Source organism: Phyllobates terribilis, unplaced genomic scaffold (genome assembly GCF_046119375.1).
Source record: "Phyllobates terribilis strain yellow unplaced genomic scaffold, ASM4611937v1 Scaffold_2__4_contigs__length_985480577, whole genome shotgun sequence".
NCBI classification, from domain to species: Eukaryota; Metazoa; Chordata; class Amphibia; order Anura; family Dendrobatidae; genus Phyllobates; species Phyllobates terribilis.
The window spans coordinates 478,978,187-479,004,140 of NW_027362762.1; positions in this window are offsets into that span (position 1 = coordinate 478,978,187).

Below are 25,954 nucleotides of genomic sequence, written 5' to 3' on the forward strand. Positions count from 1 at the left end.
CCGGGAGCGTAAAATGCGGGAGTACCAAGACGCACTGGTGCATTCCATCATGTTCTCCATTCCAACCGAGAGCAGTGCTGCTAGTGCTTTACAAAGCAGCTCAGTGCGTCGAGGCAGTGGAGGAAGCTCTGCACAAAGAGGGAGCAGAAGCAGCGCCTCAGCACAAGGCAAGACCAGTATGGCCGAAATGTGGCAAAGTTTTGTGTCCCCGCCGCCACAAATGTCTACACCATCACAGACGGCTCCAGTCAGCAGGAGGCAACGTTTCCGTCAGATGGTGACAGACTACATGTCTTGCCCTCTTAGTGTACTCCCAGACGGCTCTTCTCCCTTCAAGTTTTGGGTCTGTAAGCTGGATACATGGCCAGAGCTTAGTCAGTATGCATTGGAGGTGCTAGCTTGCCCTGCTGCTAGTGTATTATCGGAACGCGTCTTTAGTGCCGCAGGTGGTGTACTAACAGACCGTCGCATGCGACTATCCTCCGATAACGTTGACCGGCTTACGTTTCTCAAAATGAACAAGGCCTGGATCTCTCATGAATTTGCCAGTCCTCTTCCAGAATAAATAATTGGTTGGCAACAGTATCCAGGTCTCCTGTTGTGTTCATGTTTCTACCACCTGAACTGTAATCCCTGAGCTCCAACACTGCCAGTTGGCGCTTGGAAGTGCCGTCTGCACAGTCAACACTTGCTGCCGTGTTATTGGGGTTCAGTAACGTCAGCTGTTCCCCTGCTGTGCGGACGGCAATTTCTCCTGCTCTGTCCACATTCTCACTACTACAGATTTTAAAGTTGCTCCAATTACACCTCTGGCTCCTCTGTTTTCAGTATTATCCCTGAGCTCCAACACCGCCAGTTGGCGCTCGGAAGTGCCGCCTGCACAGTCAACACTTGCTGCCGTGTTATTGGGGTTCAGTAACGTCAGATGTTCCCCTGCTGTGCGGACGGCAATTTCTCCTGCTCTGTCCACATTCTCACTACTACAGATTTTAAAGTTGCTCCAATTACACCTCTGGCTCCTCTGTTTTCAGTATTATCCCTGAGCTCCAACACCGCCAGTTGGCGCTCGGAAGTGCCGTCTGCACAGTCAACACTTGCTGCCGTGTTATTGGGGTTCAGTAACGTCAGATGTTCCCCTGCTGTGCGGACGGCAATTTCTCCTGCTCTGTCCACATTCTCACTACTACAGATTTTAAAGTTGCTCCAATTACACCTCTGGCTCTTCTGTTTTCAGTATTATCCCTGAGCTCCAACACCGCCAGTTGGCGCTCGGAAGTGCCGTCTGCACAGTCAACACTTGCTGCCGTGTTATTGGTGTTCAGTAACGTCAGCTGTTCCCCTGCTGTGCGGACGGCAATTTCTCCTGCTCTGTCCACATTCTCACTACTACAGATTTTAAAGTTGCTCCAATTACACCTCTGGCTCCTCTGTTTTCAGTATTATCCCTGAGCTCCAACACCGCCAGTTGGCGCTCGGAAGTGCCGTCTGCACAGTCAACACTTGCTGCCGTGTTATTGGGGTTCAGTAACGTCAGCTGTTCCCCTGCTGTGCGGACGGCAATTTCTCCTGCTCTGTCCACATTCTCACTACTACAGATTTTAAAGTTGCTCCAATTACACCTCTGGCTCCTCTGTTTTCAGTATTATCCCTGAGCTCCAACACCGCCAGTTGGCGCTCGGAAATGCCGTCTGCACAGTCAACACTTGCTGCCGTGTTATTGGGGTTCAGTAACGTCAGCTGTTCCCCTGCTGTGCGGACGGCAATTTCTCCTGCTCTGTCCACATTCTCACTACTACAGATTTTAAAGTTGCTCCAATTACACCTCTGGCTCCTCTGTTTTCAGTATTATCCCTGAGCTCCAACACCGCCAGCTGGCGCTCGGAAGTGCCGTCTGCACAGTCAACACTTGCTGCCGTGTTATTGGGGTTCAGTAACGTCAGCTGTTCCCCTGCTGTGCGGACGGCAATTTCTCCTGCTCTGTCCACATTCTCACTACTACAGATTTTAAAGTTGCTCCAATTACACCTCTGGCTCCTCTGTTTTCAGTATTATCCCTGAGCTCCAACACCGCCAGTTGGCGCTCGGAAGTGCCGTCTGCACAGTCAACACTTGCTGCCGTGTTATTGGTGTTCAGTAAAGTCAGCTGTTCCCCTGCTGTGCGGACGGCAATTTCTCCTGCTCTGTCCACATTCTCACTACTACAGATTTTAAAGTTGCTCCAATTACACCTCTGGCTCCTCTGTTTTCAGTATTATCCCTGAGCTCCAACACCGCCAGTTGGCGCTCTGAAGTGCCGTCTGCACAGTCAACACTTGCTGCCGTGTTATTGGGGTTCAGTAACGTCAGCTGTTCCCCTGCTGTGCGGACGGCAATTTCTCCTGCTCTGTCCACATTCTCACTACTACAGATTTTAAAGTTGCTCCAATTACACCTCTGGCTCTTCTGTTTTCAGTATTATCCCTGAGCTCCAACACCGCCAGTTGGCGCTCGGAAGTGCCGTCTGCACAGTCAACACTTGCTGCCGTGTTATTGGGGTTCAGTAACGTCAGCTGTTCCCCTGCTGTGCGGTCGGCAATTTCTCCTGCTCTGTCAACATTCTCACTACTACAGATTTTAAAGTTGCTCCAATTACACCTCTGGCTCTTCTGTTTTCAGTATTATCCCTGAGCTCCAACACCGCTAGTTGGCGCTCGGAAGTGCCGTCTGCACAGTCAACACTTGCTGCCGTGTTATTGGGGTTCAGTAACGTCAGCTGTTCCCCTGCTGTGCGGACGGCAATTTCTCCTGCTCTGTCCACATTCTCACTACTACAGATTTTAAAGTTGCTCCAATTACACCTCTGGCTCCTCTGTTTTCAGTATTATCCCTGAGCTTCAACACCGCCAGTTGGCGCTCGGAAGTGCCGTCTGCACAGTCAACACTTGCTGCCGTGTTATTGGGGTTCAGTAACGTCAGCTGTTCCCCTGCTGTGCGGACGGCAATTTCTCCTGCTCTGTCCACATTCTCACTACTACAGATTTTAAAGTTGCTCCAATTACACCTCTGGCTCCTCTGTTTTCAGTATTATCCCTGAGCTCCAACACCGCCAGTTGGCGCTCGGAAGTGCCGTCTGCACAGTCAACACTTGCTGCCGTGTTATTGGGGTTCAGTAACGTCAGCTGTTCCCCTGCTGTGCGGACGGCAATTTCTCCTGCTCTGTCCACATTCTCACTACTACAGATTTTAAAGTTGCTCCAATTACACCTCTGGCTCCTCTGTTTTCAGTATTATCCCTGAGCTCCAACACCGCCAGCTGGCGCTCGGAAGTGCCGTCTGCACAGTCAACACTTGCTGCCGTGTTATTGGGGTTCAGTAACGTCAGCTGTTCCCCTGCTGTGCGGACGGCAATTTCTCCTGCTCTGTCCACATTCTCACTACTACAGATTTTAAAGTTGCTCCAATTACACCTCTGGCTCCTCTGTTTTCAGTATTATCCCTGAGCTCCAACACCGCCAGTTGGCGCTCGGAAGTGCCGTCTGCACAGTCAACACTTGCTGCCGTGTTATTGGTGTTCAGTAAAGTCAGCTGTTCCCCTGCTGTGCGGACGGCAATTTCTCCTGCTCTGTCCACATTCTCACTACTACAGATTTTAAAGTTGCTCCAATTACACCTCTGGCTCCTCTGTTTTCAGTATTATCCCTGAGCTCCAACACCGCCAGTTGGCGCTCTGAAGTGCCGTCTGCACAGTCAACACTTGCTGCCGTGTTATTGGGGTTCAGTAACGTCAGCTGTTCCCCTGCTGTGCGGACGGCAATTTCTCCTGCTCTGTCCACATTCTCACTACTACAGATTTTAAAGTTGCTCCAATTACACCTCTGACTCTTCTGTTTTCAGTATTATCCCTGAGCTCCAACACCGCCAGTTGGCGCTCAGAAGTGCCGTCTGCACAGTCAACACTTGCTGCCCTGTTACTGGGGTTCAGTAACGTCAGCTGTTCCCCTGCTGTGCGGACGGCAATTTCTCCTGCTCTGTCCACATTCTCACTACTACAGATTTTAAAGTTGCTCCAATTACACCTCTGGCTCCTCTGTTTTCAGTATTATCCCTGAGCTCCAACACCGCCAGCTGGCGCTCGGAAGTGCCGTCTGCACAGTCAACACTTGCTGCCGTGTTATTGGGGTTCAGTAACGTCAGCTGTTCCCCTGCTGTGCGGACGGCAATTTCTCCTGCTCTGTCCACATTCTCACTACTACAGATTTTAAAGTTGCTCCAATTACACCTCTGGCTCCTCTGTTTTCAGTATTATCCCTGAGCTCCAACACCGCCAGTTGGCGCTCGGAAGTGCCGTCTGCACAGTCAACACTTGCTGCCGTGTTATTGGGGTTCAGTAACGTCAGATGTTCCCCTGCTGTGCGGACGGCAATTTCTCCTGCTCTGTCCACATTCTCACTACTACAGATTTTAAAGTTGCTCCAATTACACCTCTGGCTCTTCTGTTTTCAGTATTATCCCTGAGCTCCAACACCGCCAGTTGGCGCTCGGAAGTGCCGTCTGCACAGTCAACACTTGCTGCCGTGTTATTGGTGTTCAGTAACGTCAGCTGTTCCCCTGCTGTGCGGACGGCAATTTCTCCTGCTCTGTCCACATTCTCACTACTACAGATTTTAAAGTTGCTCCAATTACACCTCTGGCTTCTCTGTTTTCAGTATTATCCCTGAGCTCCAACACCGCCAGTTGGCGCTCGGAAGTGCCGTCTGCACAGTCAACACTTGCTGCCGTGTTATTGGGGTTCAGTAACGTCAGCTGTTCCCCTGCTGTGCGGACGGCATTTTCTCCTGCTCTGTCCACATTCTCACTACTACAGATTTTAAAGTTGCTCCAATTACACCTCTGGCTCCTCTGTTTTCAGTATTATCCCTGAGCTTCAACACCGCCAGTTGGCGCTCGGAAGTGCCGTCTGCACAGTCAACACTTGCTGCCGTGTTATTGGGGTTCAGTAACGTCAGCAGTTCCCCTGCTGTGCGGACGGCAATTTCTCCTGCTCTGTCCACATTCTCACTACTACAGATTTTAAAGTTGCTCCAATTACACCTCTGGCTCCTCTGTTTTCAGTATTATCCCTGAGCTCCAACACCGCCAGTTGGCGCTCGGAAGTGCCGTCTGCACAGTCAACACTTGCTGCCGTGTTATTGGGGTTCAGTAACGTCAGCTGTTCCCCTGCTGTGCGGACGGCAATTTCTCCTGCTCTGTCCACATTCTCACTACTACAGATTTTAAAGTTGCTCCAATTACACCTCTGGCTCCTCTGTTTTCAGTATTATCCCTGAGCTCCAACACCGCCAGCTGGCGCTCGGAAGTGCCGTCTGCACAGTCAACACTTGCTGCCGTGTTATTGGGGTTCAGTAACGTCAGCTGTTCCCCTGCTGTGCGGACGGCAATTTCTCCTGCTCTGTCCACATTCTCACTACTACAGATTTTAAAGTTGCTCCAATTACACCTCTGGCTCCTCTGTTTTCAGTATTATCCCTGAGCTCCAACACCGCCAGTTGGCGCTCGGAAGTGCCGTCTGCACAGTCAACACTTGCTGCCGTGTTATTGGTGTTCAGTAAAGTCAGCTGTTCCCCTGCTGTGCGGACGGCAATTTCTCCTGCTCTGTCCACATTCTCACTACTACAGATTTTAAAGTTGCTCCAATTACACCTCTGGCTCCTCTGTTTTCAGTATTATCCCTGAGCTCCAACACCGCCAGTTGGCGCTCTGAAGTGCCGTCTGCACAGTCAACACTTGCTGCCGTGTTATTGGGGTTCAGTAACGTCAGCTGTTCCCCTGCTGTGCGGACGGCAATTTCTCCTGCTCTGTCCACATTCTCACTACTACAGATTTTAAAGTTGCTCCAATTACACCTCTGGCTCTTCTGTTTTCAGTATTATCCCTGAGCTCCAACACCGCCAGTTGGCGCTCAGAAGTGCCGTCTGCACAGTCAACACTTGCTGCCCTGTTACTGGGGTTCAGTAACGTCAGCTGTTCCCCTGCTGTGCGGACGGCAATTTCTCCTGCTCTGTCCACATTCTCACTACTACAGATTTTAAAGTTGCTCCAATTACACCTCTGGCTCCTCTGTTTTCAGTATTATCCCTGAGCTCCAACACCGCCAGCTGGCGCTCGGAAGTGCCGTCTGCACAGTCAACACTTGCTGCCGTGTTATTGGGGTTCAGTAACGTCAGCTGTTCCCCTGCTGTGCGGACGGCAATTTCTCCTGCTCTGTCCACATTCTCACTACTACAGATTTTAAAGTTGCTCCAATTACACCTCTGGCTCCTCTGTTTTCAGTATTATCCCTGAGCTCCAACACCGCCAGTTGGCGCTCGGAAGTGCCGTCTGCACCGTCAACACTTGCTGCCGTGTTATTGGGGTTCAGTAACGTCAGATGTTCCCCTGCTGTGCGGACGGCAATTTCTCCTGCTCTGTCCACATTCTCACTACTACAGATTTTAAAGTTGCTCCAATTACACCTCTGGCTCTTCTGTTTTCAGTATTATCCCTGAGCTCCAACACCGCCAGTTGGCGCTCGGAAGTGCCGTCTGCACAGTCAACACTTGCTGCCGTGTTATTGGTGTTCAGTAACGTCAGCTGTTCCCCTGCTGTGCGGACGGCAATTTCTCCTGCTCTGTCCACATTCTCACTACTACAGATTTTAAAGTTGCTCCAATTACACCTCTGGCTTCTCTGTTTTCAGTATTATCCCTGAGCTCCAACACCGCCAGTTGGCGCTCGGAAGTGCCGTCTGCACAGTCAACACTTGCTGCCGTGTTATTGGGGTTCAGTAACGTCAGCTGTTCCCCTGCTGTGCGGACGGCATTTTCTCCTGCTCTGTCCACATTCTCACTACTACAGATTTTAAAGTTGCTCCAATTACACCTCTGGCTCTTCTGTTTTCAGTATTATCCCTGAGCTCCAACACCGCCAGTTGGCGCTCGGAAGTGCCGTCTGCACAGTCAACACTTGCTGCCGTGTTATTGGGGTTCAGTAACGTCAGCTGTTCCCCTGCTGTGCGGTCGGCAATTTCTCCTGCTCTGTCAACATTCTCAATACTACAGATTTTAAAGTTGCTCCAATTACACCTCTGGCTCCTCTGTTTTAAGTATTATCCCTGAGCTCCAACACCGCTAGTTGGCGCTCGGAAGTGCCGTCTGCACAGTCAACACTTGCTGCCGTGTTATTGGGGTTCAGTAACGTCAGCTGTTCCCCTGCTGTGCGGACGGCAATTTCTCCTGCTCTGTCCACATTCTCACTACTACAGATTTTAAAGTTGCTCCAATTACACCTCTGGCTCCTCTGTTTTCAGTATTATCCCTGAGCTTCAACACCGCCAGTTGGCGCTCGGAAGTGCCGTCTGCACAGTCAACACTTGCTGCCGTGTTATTGGGGTTCAGTAACGTCAGCTGTTCCCCTGCTGTGCGGACGGCAATTTCTCCTGCTCTGTCCACATTCTCACTACTACAGATTTTAAAGTTGCTCCAATTACACCTCTGGCTCCTCTGTTTTCAGTATTATCCCTGAGCTCCAACACCGCCAGCTGGCGCTCGGAAGTGCCGTCTGCACAGTCAACACTTGCTGCCGTGTTATTGGGGTTCAGTAACGTCAGCTGTTCCCCTGCTGTGCGGACGGCAATTTCTCCTGCTCTGTCCACATTCTCACTACTACAGATTTTAAAGTTGCTCCAATTACACCTCTGGCTCCTCTGTTTTCAGTATTATCCCTGAGCTCCAACACCGCCAGCTGGCGCTCGGAAGTGCCGTCTGCACAGTCAACACTTGCTGCCGTGTTATTGGGGTTCAGTAACGTCAGCTGTTCCCCTGCTGTGCGGACGGCAATTTCTCCTGCTCTGTCCACATTCTCACTACTACAGATTTTAAAGTTGCTCCAATTACACCTCTGGCTCCTCTGTTTTCAGTATTATCCCTGAGCTCCAACACCGCCAGTTGGCGCTCGGAAGTGCCGTCTGCAGAGTCAACACTTGCTGCCGTGTTATTGATGTTCAGTAAAGTCAGCTGTTCCCCTGCTGTGCGGACGGCAATTTCTCCTGCTCTGTCCACATTCTCACTACTACAGATTTTAAAGTTGCTCCAATTACACCTCTGGCTCCTCTGTTTTCAGTATTATCCCTGAGCTCCAACACCGCCAGTTGGCGCTCTGAAGTGCCGTCTGCACAGTCAACACTTGCTGCCGTGTTATTGGGGTTCAGTAACGTCAGCTGTTCCCCTGCTGTGCGGACGGCAATTTCTCCTGCTCTGTCCACATTCTCACTACTACAGATTTTAAAGTTGCTCCAATTACACCTCTGGCTCTTCTGTTTTCAGTATTATCCCTGAGCTCCAACACCGCCAGTTGGCGCTCGGAAGTGCCGTCTGCACAGTCAACACTTGCTGCCCTGTTATTGGGGTTCAGTAACGTCAGCTGTTCCCCTGCTGTGCGGACGGCAATTTCTCCTGCTCTGTCCACATTCTCACTACTACAGATTTTAAAGTTGCTCCAATTACACCTCTGGCTCCTCTGTTTTCAGTATTATCCCTGAGCTCCAACACCGCCAGTTGGCGCTCGGAAGTGCCGTCTGCACAGTCAACACTTGCTGCCAGTGTTATTGGGGTTCAGTAATGTCAGCTGTTCCCCTGCTGTGCGGACGGCAATTTCTCCTGCTCTGTCCACATTCTCACTACTACAGATTTTAAAGTTGCTCCAATTACACCTCTGGCTCCTCTGTTTTCAGTATTATCCCTGAGCTCCAACACCGCCAGTTGGCGCTCGTAAGTGCCGTCTGCACAGTCAACACTTGCTGCCGTGTTATTGGGGTTCAGTAACGTCAGCTGTTCCCCTGCTGTGCGGACGGCAATTTCTCCTGCTCTGTCCACATTCTCACTACTACAGATTTTAAAGTTGCTCCAATTACACCTCTGGCTCCTCTGTTTTCAGTATTATCCCTGAGCTCCAACACCGCCAGTTGGCGCTCGGAAGTGCCGTCTGCACAGTCAACACTTGCTGCCGTGTTATTGGGGTTCAGTAACGTCAGCTGATCCCCAGCTGTGTGTCCGGCAAATTCTCCTGCTTTGTCCACATCCACTGTACTACGGATTTAAAACCTCCTCCAAATACACCTCTGGCTCCTCCGTTTTTAGTATTTACCCTGGGCTCCAATACCGCTAGTTGCTGCTCAGAAGTGCCGTCTGCACAGTCAACGCTTGCTCCAGTGTTATTGGGGTTCAGTAACGTCAGCTGATCCCCAGCTGTGTGTCCGGAAAATTCTCCTGCTTTGTCCACATCCACTGTACTACGGATTTAAAACCTCCTCCAAATACACCTCTGGCTCCTCTGTTTTTAGTATTTACCCTGGGCTCCAATACCGCTAGTTGCTGGTCAGAAGTGCCGTCTGCACAGTCAACGCTTGCTCCAGTGTTATTGGGGTTCAGTAACGTCAGCTGATCCCCAGCTGTGTGTCCGGCAAATTCTCCTGCTTTGTCCACATCCACTGTACTACGGATTTAAAACTTGCTCCAATTACACCTCTGGCTCCACTCTGTTTTTAGTATTTACCCTGGGTTCCAGCACCGCCAGCTGGTCCTCGGTAGTTCCATTTGCTCTTGTACCTTCTACTACCCATCCGGGTTCCAGTACCGTCAGCTGGTTCTCGGCAGTGACTTTGGCACGGGTACTCCCTCCTGCCCAGCCTGGTTCCAGCACGCCAGCTGTTTCCGGGTAGTGTCAACGTCACTTTGCCTCCAATGCGTTGTCCTGTCGTGTTGCGGTCGGGTTAGCCGACTCTATGGTGCCTGCAGTTTAGGTGACTCCTATGTGGGCTGCGGGATCTGGCAATGAAGGCTGGTTCCATAGTGCCAATAGGACAAGCACCCCCTGTAGGACTGTGGGTTTTGGTAACTGCGGCCGGCTCGCGGCCTTGAACTTTTTTTTACATGGGTACCTTCTGCTACCCATCCGGGTTCCAGTACCGTCAGCTGGTTCTCGGCAGTGCCTTTGGATTAGGTGCCTCCTTCTCGGTATCCAAGTTCCACCAACGTCTGCTGGTCCTTGGTAGTGCTTTCTGGCACAGGTACCTCCTGCTTAGTAACCGAGTTCCAGTACTGTCAGCTGGTCTTCGGCAGTTCCATTGGCTCTTGTATCTTCTGCTACCCATCCGGGTTCCAGTACCGTCAGCTGGTCCTCGGTAGTTCCTCAGCTTTCTTGTACCTTCTGCTACATTTCCAAGTTCAAGCTTTTGAAATGGTTCTTGGTAATCACTCTAGATCTCCCTGACGAGGACCCTGAAGACGAGGACCCTGAAGACCAACCCTAAGAAGACGAGGACCCCGAAGACGACGACCCTGAAGACGAGGACCCTGAAGACCACCCCGAAGAAGACGAGGACCCTGAAGACCACCCCGAAGAAGACGAGGACCCTGAAGACCACCCCGAAGAAGACGAGGACCCCGAAGACGAGGACCCAGAAGACCAACCCGAAGAAGACGAGGACCCCGAAGACGAGGACCCCCGAAGATGACGACCCTGAAGACCACCCCGAAGAAGACCAAGAAGATGACCCTGAAGAAGTTGACCAAGAAGACAAAGAAGAGAAGACAAGCACCAAGATACAGAAGAACAAGAGACAGAAAACCAAGAAGCAGAAATACAAGAAGCTGCAGAACAAAAAGCGGAGGAACATTAAGCATAAGACTAAAAATCAGAGCAAAAGATAATATCTAAATTATAAGCAGAAGATGACTAAGCAGTGTATGGGGGTGAGTCCGTTCCTCCTCGTGGTGCCCCTGGAAAAGACCTGCTGCTGCAGGCCAAACTGAACGCGGACAAATCCTGTTGTAAATCTTTTGTGACGGGCAGAACGAAAGGTGTAATGTCCAACCTTTTATAGATAACAACTACAGGAATGCCTGCCACAAATAAGAATATGATGAAGAAGAAGAAGATGAAGAAGATGAAGAAGTAGAATATGAAGAATGTAAAAAAAAAGAATAATACGAAGAAGGTGAAGAAGAAGAAGATGAAGAAGGTGAAGAAGAAGTGGATGAAAAAGATGCTGAGGATGATGAAGGAGAAAGTGTGGGAGAAGTAAAAAAGAAGGTGAAGAGCATGGAAGTAGTGAAACATAAATATCTGACAAAATATAAAAATACTTAACATAGTCAATATTTCCGTAACTCAGAACGTCTTAAAAAAAAATATTAATTCCTGCTATTTCATTTGATTGGGCTAAACCTCTATGCCTTTATTGTCTCCCCCACCTCCCCCAATACATTCTAAATTATTCTTAGTTGTTTTCCTTCATGTAGAATTAACCTACAAGGAAAGAAAGGGTTTATTTTCATTCCGATATTTCTGTCCCATTGACTTGCATTGGTTTCCGGTATCGGAATCGGCGATATCCGATACTTTTTCGGTATCGGTCCGATCCAATCCGATCCGATATTTCCCGATATCGGAAGGTATCGCTCAACACTAGTAACAAATTGTATGATCCATTTTCTCCTATTATCCCTTTTGAAAATTAAAAACTTGGGACTAAAGCAACATTTTAGAGAAAAAAGGGTAATTTCCCATTGACTCAGCCCAATATTATTCAATTCTGTGAATCGTCCAAGGGTTAAAAATGCTCAATACACCACTAGATGAATTCCTAAAAAGGTGTAGTTTCCAAAGTAGGGTCACTTGTTGGGGGTTTCTGCTGCATTGGCATGTCAGGGGCTCTTCAATTGTGCCATGGCATCTGCAATCTATTCCAGCCAAAATTGTGATTCAGAACTAAATTCTTCCAAGCTCTGCTGTGTGCCCAAACAATAGTTTTTTACCACATGTAGGGTATTAACATATTCAAGAGAAATCATACAAAATATTTTGGGGCTCATTTTTTTCCTCTTGCCTTTGTGAAAAGGAAAAATTTGGGCTAAAGTATCATTTTTGCTGGAAAAATGTATTTTTCCATTTTCACAGTTCAACGTTATAAAATTCTATGAAGCACCTGTGGGTTCAAGGTGTTTATCCACACCTCTAGATAAGTTCCTAGAGGGTTTTAGTTTACAAAATGGTGTCATTTGTGTGTGGTTCCACTGTTTAGGAACATCAGGGGCTCTGTAAATGCAACATGGCGTCCGCTATCTATTCCATCCAATTTTGCTCTTCAAAAGTCAAATGGTGCTTCTCCCATTCTAAGCCCTGCAGTTTGCCCAAACAGCAGTTTTCTACCACATATGGGGTATCGGCGTACTCAGGAAAGATTGCACAACACATTTTATGATTCATTTTCACCTGTTACCCTTGTGAAAATGAAAAATATAGACCTGAAGCAACATTTTTGCGGGAAAAATAGATTTTTTTTCTATTTTCATGGCTCAATATTAAAAAATTCTGTGAAACACCTGTGGGTTCAAGGTGCTCACCACACCTCTAGATAAGTACCTGAATGGGTGTAGTTTCCAAAATGGGGTTACTTGCCGGGCATTTTCACTGTATAGGCATATCAGGGGCTCTGCAAATGCGACATGGTGTCCGCTATAGACTTGAGACAATTTTGTGCTCCAAAAATCAAATGGTGCTCCTTCCATTCTGAACCTTGCAGTGTGCTCAAACAGTAGTTTTTCACAACATATGGGGTATCCGTGTACTCAGAAGATATTGCACAACAAATTCTATGGTCCATTTTCTCCTCTTAGCCTTGAGAAAATGAATAATTTGGGGCTAAAATAACATTTTTGTGGGAACAATGTGATTTTTTATTTCATGGCTCAATATTATAAAATTCTGTGAAGCACCTGCAGGTTCAAGCTCACCAGTCACCACACCTTTAGATGAGTTCCTTGAAGGTTGTAGTTTCTAAAATGGGGTCACTTGTGGGGGGTTTCCACTGTTTAGGCACATCAGGAACTCTGCAAATTTGACACGGCATCCGCTATCTATTCCAGCCAGTTTTGCGCTCCAGAAGTTGAAAGGTGCTCCTTCCCTTCCGAGTCCTGCTATGTATCCAAACAGTAGTTTTCCGCCACATATGGGGTATCAGCGTACTCAGAAGAAACTGTACAACAAATTGTATGGTCCATTTTCTCTTGTTACCCTTTTGAAAATGCAAAATTTGGGGCTAAATCAATATTTTGGTGGGAAAAAGTATTTTTTTTCTTTCCACATTGCTTTATTTCTGGTGATGCTCCAAAATGGTTGCTAAACTTTTTGAATGTTGTTTTGAGCACTTTAGGGGGTGTCATTTTTAAAACTGTGTCACTTTGGGATATTTTTTGTTACATACGGTCCTCAAAGTCACTTCAAATGGGATGTGGTCCTTTGGAAAAATTTGAAAACGCTGATAAACTTTTAACCCTTTTAACTTCCTAGCAAAAAAATATGATGGCCCTATGATGCTGATGTGAAGTTGAAATGCGGTAAATGTTGTTTATTATCTATTTTGTGTGGTATAACTATTTGGTTTAAGGGCATAAAAATGTAAAGTTTGAAAATTGCTACATTTTAAATTTTTTTTGTCACATTTTCAAGATTTTCATAAATAAACACAAATCATATTGACCTAAATTTACCACTAATATGAAGTACAATATGTCATGAAAAAACAATCTCAGAATCACAGGATCCATTGAAGCGTTCCAGGGTTATTTCCTCATAATATGACACTGGTCATAATTGAAAAATTGTCCTGGTCAGGAAGGTGAAAACAGGCTGGTGGGGCAAACGGTTTAAAGAAATTCTCAAGTTTTTTTGGAATGCTAGAGCTTCAAAGTTTGGTTATGCCTTAAAATTAGTTGCAGCCTCTTGACAACAAATCTTTGTTATCCTAAATAAAATGTGTTCCTACCTATAAAGAGCAAAATACCTTCTAGCTTTTCCCGAAAGTCAATGAGTGATTTTCATGACATAAATTATGAAGACTTTTTAATCTCCATATATTTTTCTTAAGATTATCCACAAATTGTGTCCTCAGTATGCATGCATCTTTAAAGCAAAAATGAAAATGCCTCTATTGTTTGGAATATAAGAATGCCTTACAAAGGGCAAATTGTTTTCCCAATAGGAAGCATCTTTGCATAATGATAAATGATAATACAATATAATTGAAATAATATAGTTAGCTAAATTAACAATTAAAACTGCAAACATTACTAAATACTTGTCTCAGACTGAATGGGGTTGGTGTATACATTTTGAAAATTCATGCCAGAATAGCTGTAGAATGTTGATATATATGCTTAATAATTTTATGTAATAAAAGAACAGAAAATGTAATTATTGTTCTAGAACATATTATTAAAAAAAAAATTAGCAATCATTTATATTCATATACTGATTTTCAAACCTTTTCACTCTCCATGTCTCCAATAGCTCTTAATTGTATTTATTCCAACAAAGTGTTCCATGAAAAGATTATTAGACCTACTCCCTTGTTTTTGAAATCTATATTACTTATGTGGATTTGTTATGAGCTGTACACACCCCACCCTCAAGCTTGATGGCTTAGAATTTTACATTTTTTATGTCATTTGGATTTACTGGGATGAATTTTATACAGATTTGAAGACACATGATTACCAAAAAGTTTGAAAAAAACCCCAAAAGGATGATGTGTGTGTGCAAAACGGAAATTTACCACCAGGTATCCTTTATAAACCAGGCATTAACCCCAGCAATTCGAATGGGCAGAAAAATGTAGATACCAACATGCCAAGAAGACTCAGTGGTGTGCTAGGGAACATGATTGTACACTTAATTTTGATTTTCCTCTATTAACACTTTGACAGACTGTTAAATGACAATTCAGCTTTGTAATAGCTACTTGGGTAATACCAAAGTGGAAAGTGCCTAATGTTGTGGTTTAATAGAAAAGGGGGAAGCCCTGAATAAAGTCTCAATTACCTTGTGTAAATATACTGTATGTTTGTACAGAACAGTACTTTTGATGTGCTAAGCAATGTCTTGATGTGTGCAATGTACGCATACAATTATATGTCCATGGGACAACAAGGTGGCTCAGTGGTTAGTACTGCAACCCTTTCACTTCTAAATTTTTTTGGGGTGCGGGTGGTAGACAACTATTCTGAAAAAAACACCATACGTGAACATGATGACAGTCACTATATGAAACACAGACAGGTGAATGAAGCCTTATGAACATTTTTAGGAGATTCTGATTCTTTTTGGGTGTAAGAGGTTCAATGGAAAAATACTGGAGGGGAGATATGTTTCACTGAGGTTGTTAGCTTCAGCGATATGAACCGGGAGGCATGCTCCAGCATGCTATGTGCTGAGAGGGGTTAATCAGCAATGACAGGGCCGGGTTTTTGTGAACAGCTAAAGAGTTGGGTGGGACTGCTGTTCTTCATATCTCTACCCTAGGGTATGGTCCAGTAGGTAATGGTAGAGCCTCTGGACTAACTCAGTGTTCTGTGTGCCTGAAGGTGAGCAGACCTCTAGAGCTGTGCTCATGTTAATCAGAGCTGAACCCTGCTTCTGAGTGGGCGGAGCCCGCAATTATACAGACTGCAGTGAGTGCTATTTTGTTTTATTAAGCCAGCTAGACTGAGTATGTTTACCTTATTTTGGACTGGTTTATGAAGCTTGGCTTTTTAATAAACCAGTTGAAAAGTTAAATGAAAAGCTTTCCTTTGACTACCTCATTAAGCAGCCAAGTGAGCTGATCTACCACAGTTGGTGCAAGTGCGGGCAAAATCCCCAGGAAGCATGTGTGACAGCTGTGGACAAACTGCATGTCCTGGGTGAAGGCGGCAATAAGTATAGAAGAGCGGTCGGGCAAAATGGAGTAGCTGATCAAGCACCTAGTCCAGCAGCAGCAAGCCCAGCAACAACAACAGCAAGCACAACAGGTAACAAATAAACTTTTGGTGCAGCAGCTCCAGCAACAACAGCAGAAGCTCCAGCAACAGCAGTTACAGCGACAGCAACAGGAGGTTCTTACGCGGCATATGGAACTCCTCACAGATGCAGTCCATGGAAAAGTGACCCCCAAGTTTAGATGAAGACTCACATGTCTGGAAGGCGGTAAGACATGAAATGCAAAAGATGACCCCGGGAGACAAGGGGACAATGTGAAGGCATTTTTAACTGTATTCAAAAGGGTTGCAGAGCGGGAAAAGCTGCCCCTGGAACAGTGGTGAAGGTGCAGGCGCCCTATCTAACTGGCGAGTCCCAAAATGCTTATTGTGACCTGACCTCAAAGGATGCAAAAGGAGTATGCCAAACTGATGACAAAAATATTGGCGCGCTTAGGGGTTAACTATATCTGTCATGGCGCAACGAGTCCACCACTGGGCTTATTTTGGCGATAAACCCTACCACTCCCAAATGTTTGACTTGTTACATCATGTCCAGAAGTGGTTGCAGCCAGAGTCCTCCATCCCAGATGGCCGAGCGCGTGTTTATGGACAGATTTATTCACTTCCTTCCTTGACCGGTGCAACCCTGGGTTGTCCAGGGAGATCTTTGGAATGTGGATGACCTGGTTGGCCTAGTGTAAAGGTACCAGGTGGTCGAGAAATCATTAGGGAAACCAGGTGTCATTGAATCCCCATACTGGGGTAACCAAAAGAAGGCTGATTCTCAAAAAAGGGGTACTAGAGCCACAAATGGGGGCGTCCAAGGTCCCAAGGGACCACTGAGGGGTTGCCAAAGGCAGCTGTTAAGGACTTAATTTGTTGGAGGTGTCAGGGTCCTGGGCACATAGCCGCCCATTGTCCCATGTCCACTGAACAGATGGACTGCAGCCTAGGGCGGCGCGGTTTGTATTACACCTATCTGGCAAGTAGTCTGGACTGTCAATCCAAGAGGGGCCGCAGACATGACCCGTGACAATAAATGGAGTACTAGTCTCTGGACTCTTGGACTCGGAGAGTTTGGAGATCCTGGTAAGGGCCACACACCCCCACCAGTTGATCCCCAGAAGGATGGTGGGCATCCGCTGTATTCACGGGGACTCTAAGGGCTACCCTGTTGCCAGTGTGATCATAGAAACAAACTGTGGCACTGAGTCCCACAAGGTCAGATTGGTCAAGGACCTGATGCACCCAGTTATGATAGGGCAGGACTTTACTTTATTCTGGGACTTATGGCAGAAGGGGAGGGTTCCAAGTTTCTCTGAAAATAGCAGGTTAGCCCTTAAAAAAAAACATCGCAGTCAGAGATGGATGGGTTCCCCCTGTGTGTGCTTGTTGGCGATGAGGACGAGACAGCGACTCATGAGGCCGACATGACTGACTTGGGGGCTTCCGGGGAGAACTGGAAAGGGCGTTTGATAATGTCACCATTCTAAATGGGGTTGCTCAGGAGCCAGGGGCTGACACCATGCAGGGGGGAAAGATATTGAAGCAACTGGTAGTACCGTGGCACTATAGGCGTAGGGTGTTAGACATGGCCAATTTTCATGTCTTGGGTAGTCATCTAGGCATAGATAAAACCCAAGAGCGGATCCTTTGAAGGTTCTACTGGCCCGGATGTCACTGAGAGATTTTGAATTATTGCAAGTCCTGTCCCACTTGCCAGCTAACCTCTCTCACTTCTGTAGTTCCCTAGTGCCCTTACCGATTATAGAGATTCCGTTTGGCCGCATTGCCATGGATATAGTCGGACCCTTGATAAAGTCCACCTGAGGGCATTTATATATCCTGGTGGTCCTGGACTATGCAACTCGATACCTGGAGGCAGTGCCCCTAAGGAACTCCACCACCAGATGTATAGCAAGAGAACTGGTCCAAATCTTTTCCCGGACTGGTCTGCCAAAGGAGATCCTGTCGGATCAAGGAACCCCATTCATGTCCAAAATGATGAGATAGTTGTGTAGGGCCCTCTGAAATACGTAACTCAAGACATCAGTGTACCATCCACAGATGGCAGGCCTGGTGGAAAGGTTTAATAAAACTCTGAAGGACATGCTCAAGAAAGTCGTGGAGAAGGATGGCCGAGACTGGGACTGTATACTCCCGTATCTGCTGTTCTCCATTAGGGAAGTTCCACAGGCCTCTATGGGGTTTTCTCCATTTGAACTGTGGTATGGCACCCTCGGGGACTCCTGGATATTGCAAAGGAGACCTGGGAAACAGAAGTTACACCCCACCAAAGGATCATCAAGCAAGTTGCCCGGATGCAGAAGATTGGAGAGGTAATGTCGATTGTGAGAGCCTCCTCCAGGCATGAGAGGCGCATTCAAGGGCCTACAATCAGTCAGCAAGGCTGAGACAGTTTAGCCCTGGAGATTGGGTCGTAGTGCTGATTCCCATGGTGGAAAGTAAATTTCTTGCCAAGTGGCAAGGGCCATACGAAGTGATCAAAAAACATAGTCAAGTCAACTACTACTATAACTACTCTATCGTGACCATAGAAGGGGAATCCTAGTGGGTGAGAATATTTAGAGGCAAAATTACTGTGTAAGTGCCACAATATATGTCCCTCACCCTACCTTTAAATGTTGGGAGGTATTCTCTTCTGTGATTGATGACTGTGTCTATGAACTGTGACTCCGTCTACACCCCCAACATTCTTTTTTTCTGGGGTTTTGGGGGGAACCAATTAGAACTTTTGATGTGAGGCCCCTTAATTTCTATATATGCTCCTGCTGAGCGGCATTAGGGCACTCAGGGTACCTTATTTTCTTTAAACTGGTGCATTATTAGTTTTGATTGGGGCATGTAGGGAGCATTATTACTTTTCATGGGGACACTTGGGCATATATTACTTTTTTCATGAGCATTTTTAGTTTAAGCAGACACTCTGTTGTTATATAATAGGGCATTATTACTGCCCTGGGGAAAATAGAGGGCCTTACTACTCTCTAGGTAGCACACTGGGTGCATTATTACTTCCTATGAGACATTATTATTTTTAGAGGTATTTTCTGTATGGTACACTGACTCTGTAGCATTTTTTGGGGGGGAGGGGTAATTACAGCAGGAACGGATGTACATGATAATTATACATGCATAAACTTTATAAGTAAATTGCAACTTAATCGATCAATATTTGCAATTATTAATAAAGATATAAATTCAAGAGTAGTCTTTGCTTTTAGAAGTGATCTTGTGCACGCTAAGAATGTGCAGTGTATGGTGACTAGTGTTGAGCCACCCCCGTAGTGTTCGAGTTCGGTTTGGTTCGTCGAACACCCGTGTGTTCGCCGAACTGTTCGTCGAACTGTTCGTCGAACACCTTCGAACACCATTAAAACCAATGGCAGGCAAACAAAAACACATAGAAACACATAGAAAACACCTTCAAAGGTGTCCAAAAGCTGACAAACTGCTCAGAAGACACAACTAACACATGGAAAAGTGACAAGTACATATAGTCATGCGAAAAGAAAAGAGGTGGAGGAGTAAAAGGAGGGGGAGACACAGATATAGGCATGTCATGCCCTTCTAAAATCCAAAAAGTGAGAAGCCGACACGTTCAGTCCGCTCCTGCCCGTGCCACCTCCGTGTCGCCGGGTTTGTGCCAGAGCCGCGGTGAACCCTGACGGCCAGCCCCCCTCTCCCAATACTGGTGCCTGTCCGCTGGTGGGTCGAGCGAGCCCCCCTGTGGTGGAGGCAGCTCTAAGCTTTTTAATTTAAATTGTCTCTCTAATTTGAATAAATACACTTTAAATCCATTTACAAGGATCTATTGGAGGGCAAGTCTCATGCCAGCAGCCGCGTAATTCCAGCTCCAGTAGCGTCCACTAAAGCTGCTGCAGTTAAAAAGCTTTTATAAGGATCGAGCTCGGCTGTCCACCGCAAGGCATCCTACTGCCAGTCCGAGCCCCTATGCCTTGGGGTGCCTCCTGATGCTCTTCACTGAGTATCCCGTGGTCCCGAAGCATTTCCTTTGAAAAAATGAAGTGTCCAAACTACAGGTGGTGTATCTTGCTTAACAGCCGGGATAATCCGCTGACTAGCAGACACTGCCACTAGGCACAAAGTATTTCCTGGGCTAGATGCAGTTAAAAATTTGTAATTAGATACTCTCGTTGGATGCTGAGAAAGCATTCCATAGAGTCTCCTGGCACGCCATATATGATTCTCTTAAAAATCTTGGGGTAGGGGTCTAGGGGACCCTTTTATAGCCAAAATCACGGCCCTGTATCGCAATACGTCACCTAGGCTGAAGATAAATGGAACTGTAGCACCCTGAGGGCTCGGTTGCTACAGAGGTATTGCACCTCACCCAGAGGTGTGATATCTCACTCTCAGGTAAGGATGTAGTGTGGATCAGGACCCGACACCTGCATGCATTACACCACATTGCCGTGGGGCAGGGCGACCAATATGCCCCTGAGATGGGCACGACAGTCCCTGTCCCTGGCTGGAGTGGGGGGAGGGAACACTGAGGAAGGGGAACCCTGTAGTGCAGTAGCAGGGAGGAAGCAGTTCCTGGGTACATTGAGAAGGGAGTATAAAAGGTGGGCACCATCTTAGTTCAGTGCAGAGAAGTCTGAGCAGAAGTGGCAGGGAGCAGGGGCTCTGCATGAGCTCTGCTCCGGAGGCGGGCCTAGTAACAGAGGCCCAGGCCTGGAAGAGGGAGAAGGAAGGAAGAGGAGCGGAGAAGGCTCCAGGAACGAGGAACGAAGGGATCTCAGGGGTGCGGACGGGCGAGTCGCCACCGCACGCCCGAATCCACCTGCGTGGAGGGGTCAGGCCAAAGGGGGAGACCGGTCCCCGAAACTAGTGGAGGCAGGAAACGACCCTCAGCTAGAAACAGGAGGCGCAGCCCCTCGCTACACCCGCTAGGAAGGCACCACATAGGGTCAGGGAAACTGGCGCCAAGTTTATCAAGAGGAGGCCCGAGGCAGCCGGACAGAAGGGTTGGTAAGAAAGGCCAGACAAAGGACACACAAAGGGGGTCCTGTGAAGCACTCCAAAGTTATCTGGGAGTTGTCTGAGCCCCTCACCTGGTGAGCACAGTACGACGTGGGCAGCCGTTACCTGCAGACGTGGTCTGGATAATAAGAACTGTGAGTAAAGGCCCTGGACTGCATCACTGACTCCGTGTCATTACTGCTGCTGCCCTGCACCATCACCCCCATCCTCCGCATACACTGCCCTGAGGCTATACTCCTCCCGTGGGGAGTTATGCTACGCTCTGCTGCACCCACAACACCAGCCTCAGCGGTCTGCCCTGGAGCGGCGGTTCACTCTGACCGCAATCCACGGGTGGCGTAGTCGGACATTTAAACATCAAAACCACATAAATAGTTCCGCCACTGGTTTGACCGCCCTGAGCCACGGAACCGGGTTGCCGCCACGGAGACTACAACCACCAGCATCCACCAAAAAGGGTCCGGCTCCGGGTGTCCCAAGGCCCAGGGGGCGCGTCAGAACATTTTCATCACCTTTCACAATCACCAATGGGACAAGGCAGGGATGTTCTCTGTCCCCTCTCTTATACATCCTAGTGACGGAGCACCTGCTCTCATCAATTCGCCATAACCCCAATATTAGGTGGATTGAGGTGGAAGGCACCGAGTACAAGTGCTCTCTATTTGCTGATGATGTCCTAGTATATATCACTCAATCACATATATCCATCCATGCTGTTATGGCTGAAATAGATCACTTTGTTACATGGTCAAATTTTAAAATCAATGCAGCGAAGTCTGAGGCCCTCGATGTCTCCCTCCCCAAATCCATATAGGATTCCATCCAGTCCAACTTTCCCTTTGCCTGGCCCTCACAGGGTATCAAATACTTAGGAATTCCTATTCATAGAGACCTCTCCCATCTATGTTATCTTAATTTTGGGCCCTTTATTGAACAACTCCATACAGACCACGGTTGGCAAGTTAGAACTATAAGATTCACTACGTGAACCACTGGTGTTTTGTGGAAAAGCACATGTACACTGTGTTCCAAATTATTATGCAAAAAGTGTTTAGGAGTGATAAGGGAAGAATTTGTTTGTTTGTCAGTTAAACTCATTGATGGTGATGTGTGTCAGGGCTCTTTATATCACTGTAAGCAATTGCAGACACCTGTGCTAATTAGTTTGGCAGGTGTGTCCAATGAAAGGCAAGACTACTTAAGAAGGCTGTCTCACATTATTAAGCAGCCTACATTTTCTGCCAAAATGGGAAAGAAAAAGGATGTGTCGGCTGCTGAGAAGCAACAAATTGTGGAGTGTTTAGGTCAAGGCATGACTACAATCAACATTGTGCGATGATCAGGATGAAGTGTCTTGGCAATCAAGAAGTATGTAGCTGATTCACAGTACACACGTGTGCGTGCTGATAAGGGCAAATTGAGGACTCTTTCCTACAGGCAATTACGTCAGGTTGAAAGAGCAGCGGCAAAAAAGCCTTGTCATAGCAGCAGACAAGTTTTTGAAGCTGCTTGTGCCTCCAACGTCCCCCGAACAACAAGATGCAGGGTCCTTCAGAGGTTTGCAGCTGTGCATACGCCATCCTGTCGACCTCCTCTATCCACTTCACACAAGCAGAAACGGCTCCAGTGGGCCAAACATTACATGAAGACTGATTTCAAAACTGTTTTGTTCATGGATGAGTGCCGTGCAGCGCTCGATGGTCCAGATGGATGGAGTGGAGGATGGCTGGTTGATGGACACCCCACGCAAACACGGCTACAGCGCCAACAAGGAGGAGGTGGAGTAATGTTTTGGGCTGGAATCATGGGGAGAGAGATTGTCGGCCCCTTTAGGATCCCTGAAGGCGCTAAAGATGAACTCCATAATGTATGTGGATTTTCTCAAACAGCACTTCCTGCCATGGTTCAAGAAGAAGAACCGTGTATTTCACAGCAAGATCATTTTTCTGCATGATAATGCACCATCTCATGCTGCACATAAAACATCTGCATCTCTGGCTGATATGGGCATAAAAGGCGACAAACTTATGGTGTGACCCCCATGCTCCCCTGACCTCTACCCCATTCAGAACCTTTGGAGCATCATTAAAAGGAGTGTCTATGATGGCGGGAGGCAGTTCACATCTAAGCAACAGCTCTGGGAGGGTATTCTGTCCTCATGCAAAACAATTGAAGCAGAAACCATCCAAAACCTGACAAATTCAATGGACGAGAGAGTTCAGAAGCTCCTTTCGAACAAGGGGTCCTATGTGAAAATGTAACATCACCTAGAATAAAGTTTTGAGTTGAAAACTGTTTGATTTCAGTTTCTAACAAACTGCTAATGCTTATAATTTCAAAAATGACCATTTTTTTGGTCTTTATTAAAATGAAAAGGTTGATCGAAAAGTTTGGGGGATCTAAGAGTGTGGCAACCCAGTAGTCATGATTACTTCGAATTCTGACAATATGAGGGTCATGCTGCAGGTAGTGCAGCAAGAAGGCACTTATGTGTCTTGCGCATCTCGGAGCCCCAAAATTATTTTCCGGGCTAGATGCAGCTAAAAATTATTATTAATTTTAAATCTGGTGAAGCTTTAGTATAGATGGCCTAATAGGATCAGTGCTGCACACTGCTACAAAGCCCAAATTATTTTCCAGTCAAGATACAGATAAACATGTTTAGTAATTTTAAATCTGGTGGAGCTTATTATAGATGGCCTAATAGAATCAGTGCTGCACACTGCTACAAAGCCCAAATTATTTTCCAGCCAAGATACAGATAAACATGATTAGTAATTTGAAAGCTTAAAACGGTTGGTAGGGTGATTTTAACCAATCATCAAGCTTTTACTCTCCCCAGGATGACACAGGGGTAGAAAAGTCGTTTTGGATCCATGATTTGTTCATCTTTATGAACGTGAGTCTGTCTACATTATCAGTGGAGAGCCGCGTGCGCTTATCTGTCAGCACACCAACAGCAGCGCTGAACAAACGTTCAGACAGAACGCTGGCTGCGGGGCATGACAAGATCTGCAAGGCGTAAGTGGCTAGCTCCGGCCATTTATCCAGATTGGAAGCCCAAAAAGAGCAAGGGTCCAGTGACACAGTCGTGGCTTCAATATTTACTTGGAGATACTCCTGTACCATCGTCTCTAGGCGTTGACTATGTGTCAGACTTCTTGTCTCCTGTGGCCTTGCAAAGGATGGGCTAAAAAAGTGGTGAAATGATTCCGCAAAATTGATGTTACCAGCAGATACTGTGGTTCTGTTACGGTTTGAGTGCTGAACACTTGACGGTCCCACGGTTGGCAAGTTGGAACTGTGAGATTCACTACGTGCACCACTGGTATTTTGTGGAAAAGCACATGTAAGTTTCTGCAACAGTCTCTGCTGATACTCCTGCATGCGTGCATCCCTTTCTATGGCAGGAATAATTTCTGCAAATTTACTTTTGTACCGGGGATCTAACAGTGTGGCAACCCAGTAGTCAGGATTATTTCTAATTCTCACAATTCGAGGGTCATGTTGCAGGTAGTGCAGCAAGAAGGCACTCATGTGTGTTGCGCATCCAGGAGCACCAAGTCCCTGTTGTGTTGGTGGCGAGGTAACAATCATGCTTCCTTCCTCTGTCCTCTCCCCCCAACCTCGCACAACAGAAATGTGATCAAGGTCTCCCTCATCTGATGAGTCTTTCATCAGTTCGTCCTCCACTTCTTCCTGGGCTCCTGCACCTTCCTCACTAGTTTGGCTGCTACCATGCGCCCTGGTAAAACCATCTCCCCCACCCTCACATGCCTGCCGCCTTGGTGCTGCCGACCGTCTGGACCTTGCAGATGTTAGCCCTTCCGCATACAACTCCTCCTCCTCTACTTCCTCCACCTCCTCTTGTGCCACCACCTGACTCCGAATTCTGTTTAACATGTGCTCCAGCATGTAAATCACCGGAATAGTCATGCTGATAATGGCATCGTCAGCACTAAACATCTTCGTCGCCATTTCAAAACTGTGCAGAAGGGTGCATAGGTCCCTGATCTGAGACCACTCCTCCAGCGTGATTTGCCCCACCTCTGGATCTCGTTGGCCCAGGCTATACGTCAGAACGTATTGCACCAGGGCTTGTCGGTGCTGCCACAGTCGCTGCAACATGTGCAGAGTTGAATTCCACCGGGTAGGCACATCGCATTTTAGCCGGTGAAGTGGCAGGCCCAACGACTTCTGTAGAGATGTAAGTCGCTGAGCTGCGGGATGCGAACGGCGAAAGTGAGCACACAGCGACCGTGCCCTCTGCAGAAGGCCATCTAGTCTGGGATAGTGGGCTAAAAATTGCTGGACAACCAGGTTCAACACGTGAGCCATACAAGGCACGTGTGTGACATTGCCCCGGCGAAGGGCCGCACCCAGGTTTGCAGCATTGTCGCACACGGCCTTCCCTGGTTTCAGGTCCAGTGGAGACAACCATTCATGAAATTGGTTCTCCAGAGCTGACCACAACTCCTCAGCTGTGTGACTCACATTTCCCAGACATTTCAATGTAAAAACCGCCTGATGACGTTGAGCCCTACTGCCAGCATAGTAAGGAGGTGTGCAGGATCCCTTCTGCGCAGTTAGAAAGCTTGTGGCATGACCAGACAGGCTTTGGGTGCAGGTGGAAGACCGAGAGGAGGTTGAGGAGGCAGAAGCAGTGGAGGAACTTTGACATAAAGAGGATTGACGCACAACTCGTGGGGACGGCAAGACTTGGACAGCAGCCCCTTGTCCTGCTGTCACCATAGTTACCCAGTGCCCAGTCAGCGACATGTAACGCCCCTGTCCATGCCTACTCGTCCAAGTGTCTGTGGTGAAATGCACCCTGTCACACACAGAGTTTCTCAAAGAAGCGGTGATGTTGTGTGCGACATGCTGGTGGAGCGCAGGCACACCTTTCTTTGAGAAGTAGTGCTGACTGGGCATCTGGTACTGGGGCACTGCAACGGACATAAGGTCTCGAAAATCCTCTGTGTCCACCAGGCGGAAAGGCAGCATTTCTGTAGCCAAGAACTTGCAGATGGTGAAATTCAACCTCTTAGCTTTCTCATGGCTAGGAGGAAATGGTCTTTTACTTGTCCACATCTGAGGGACCGAGGGCTGGCTAT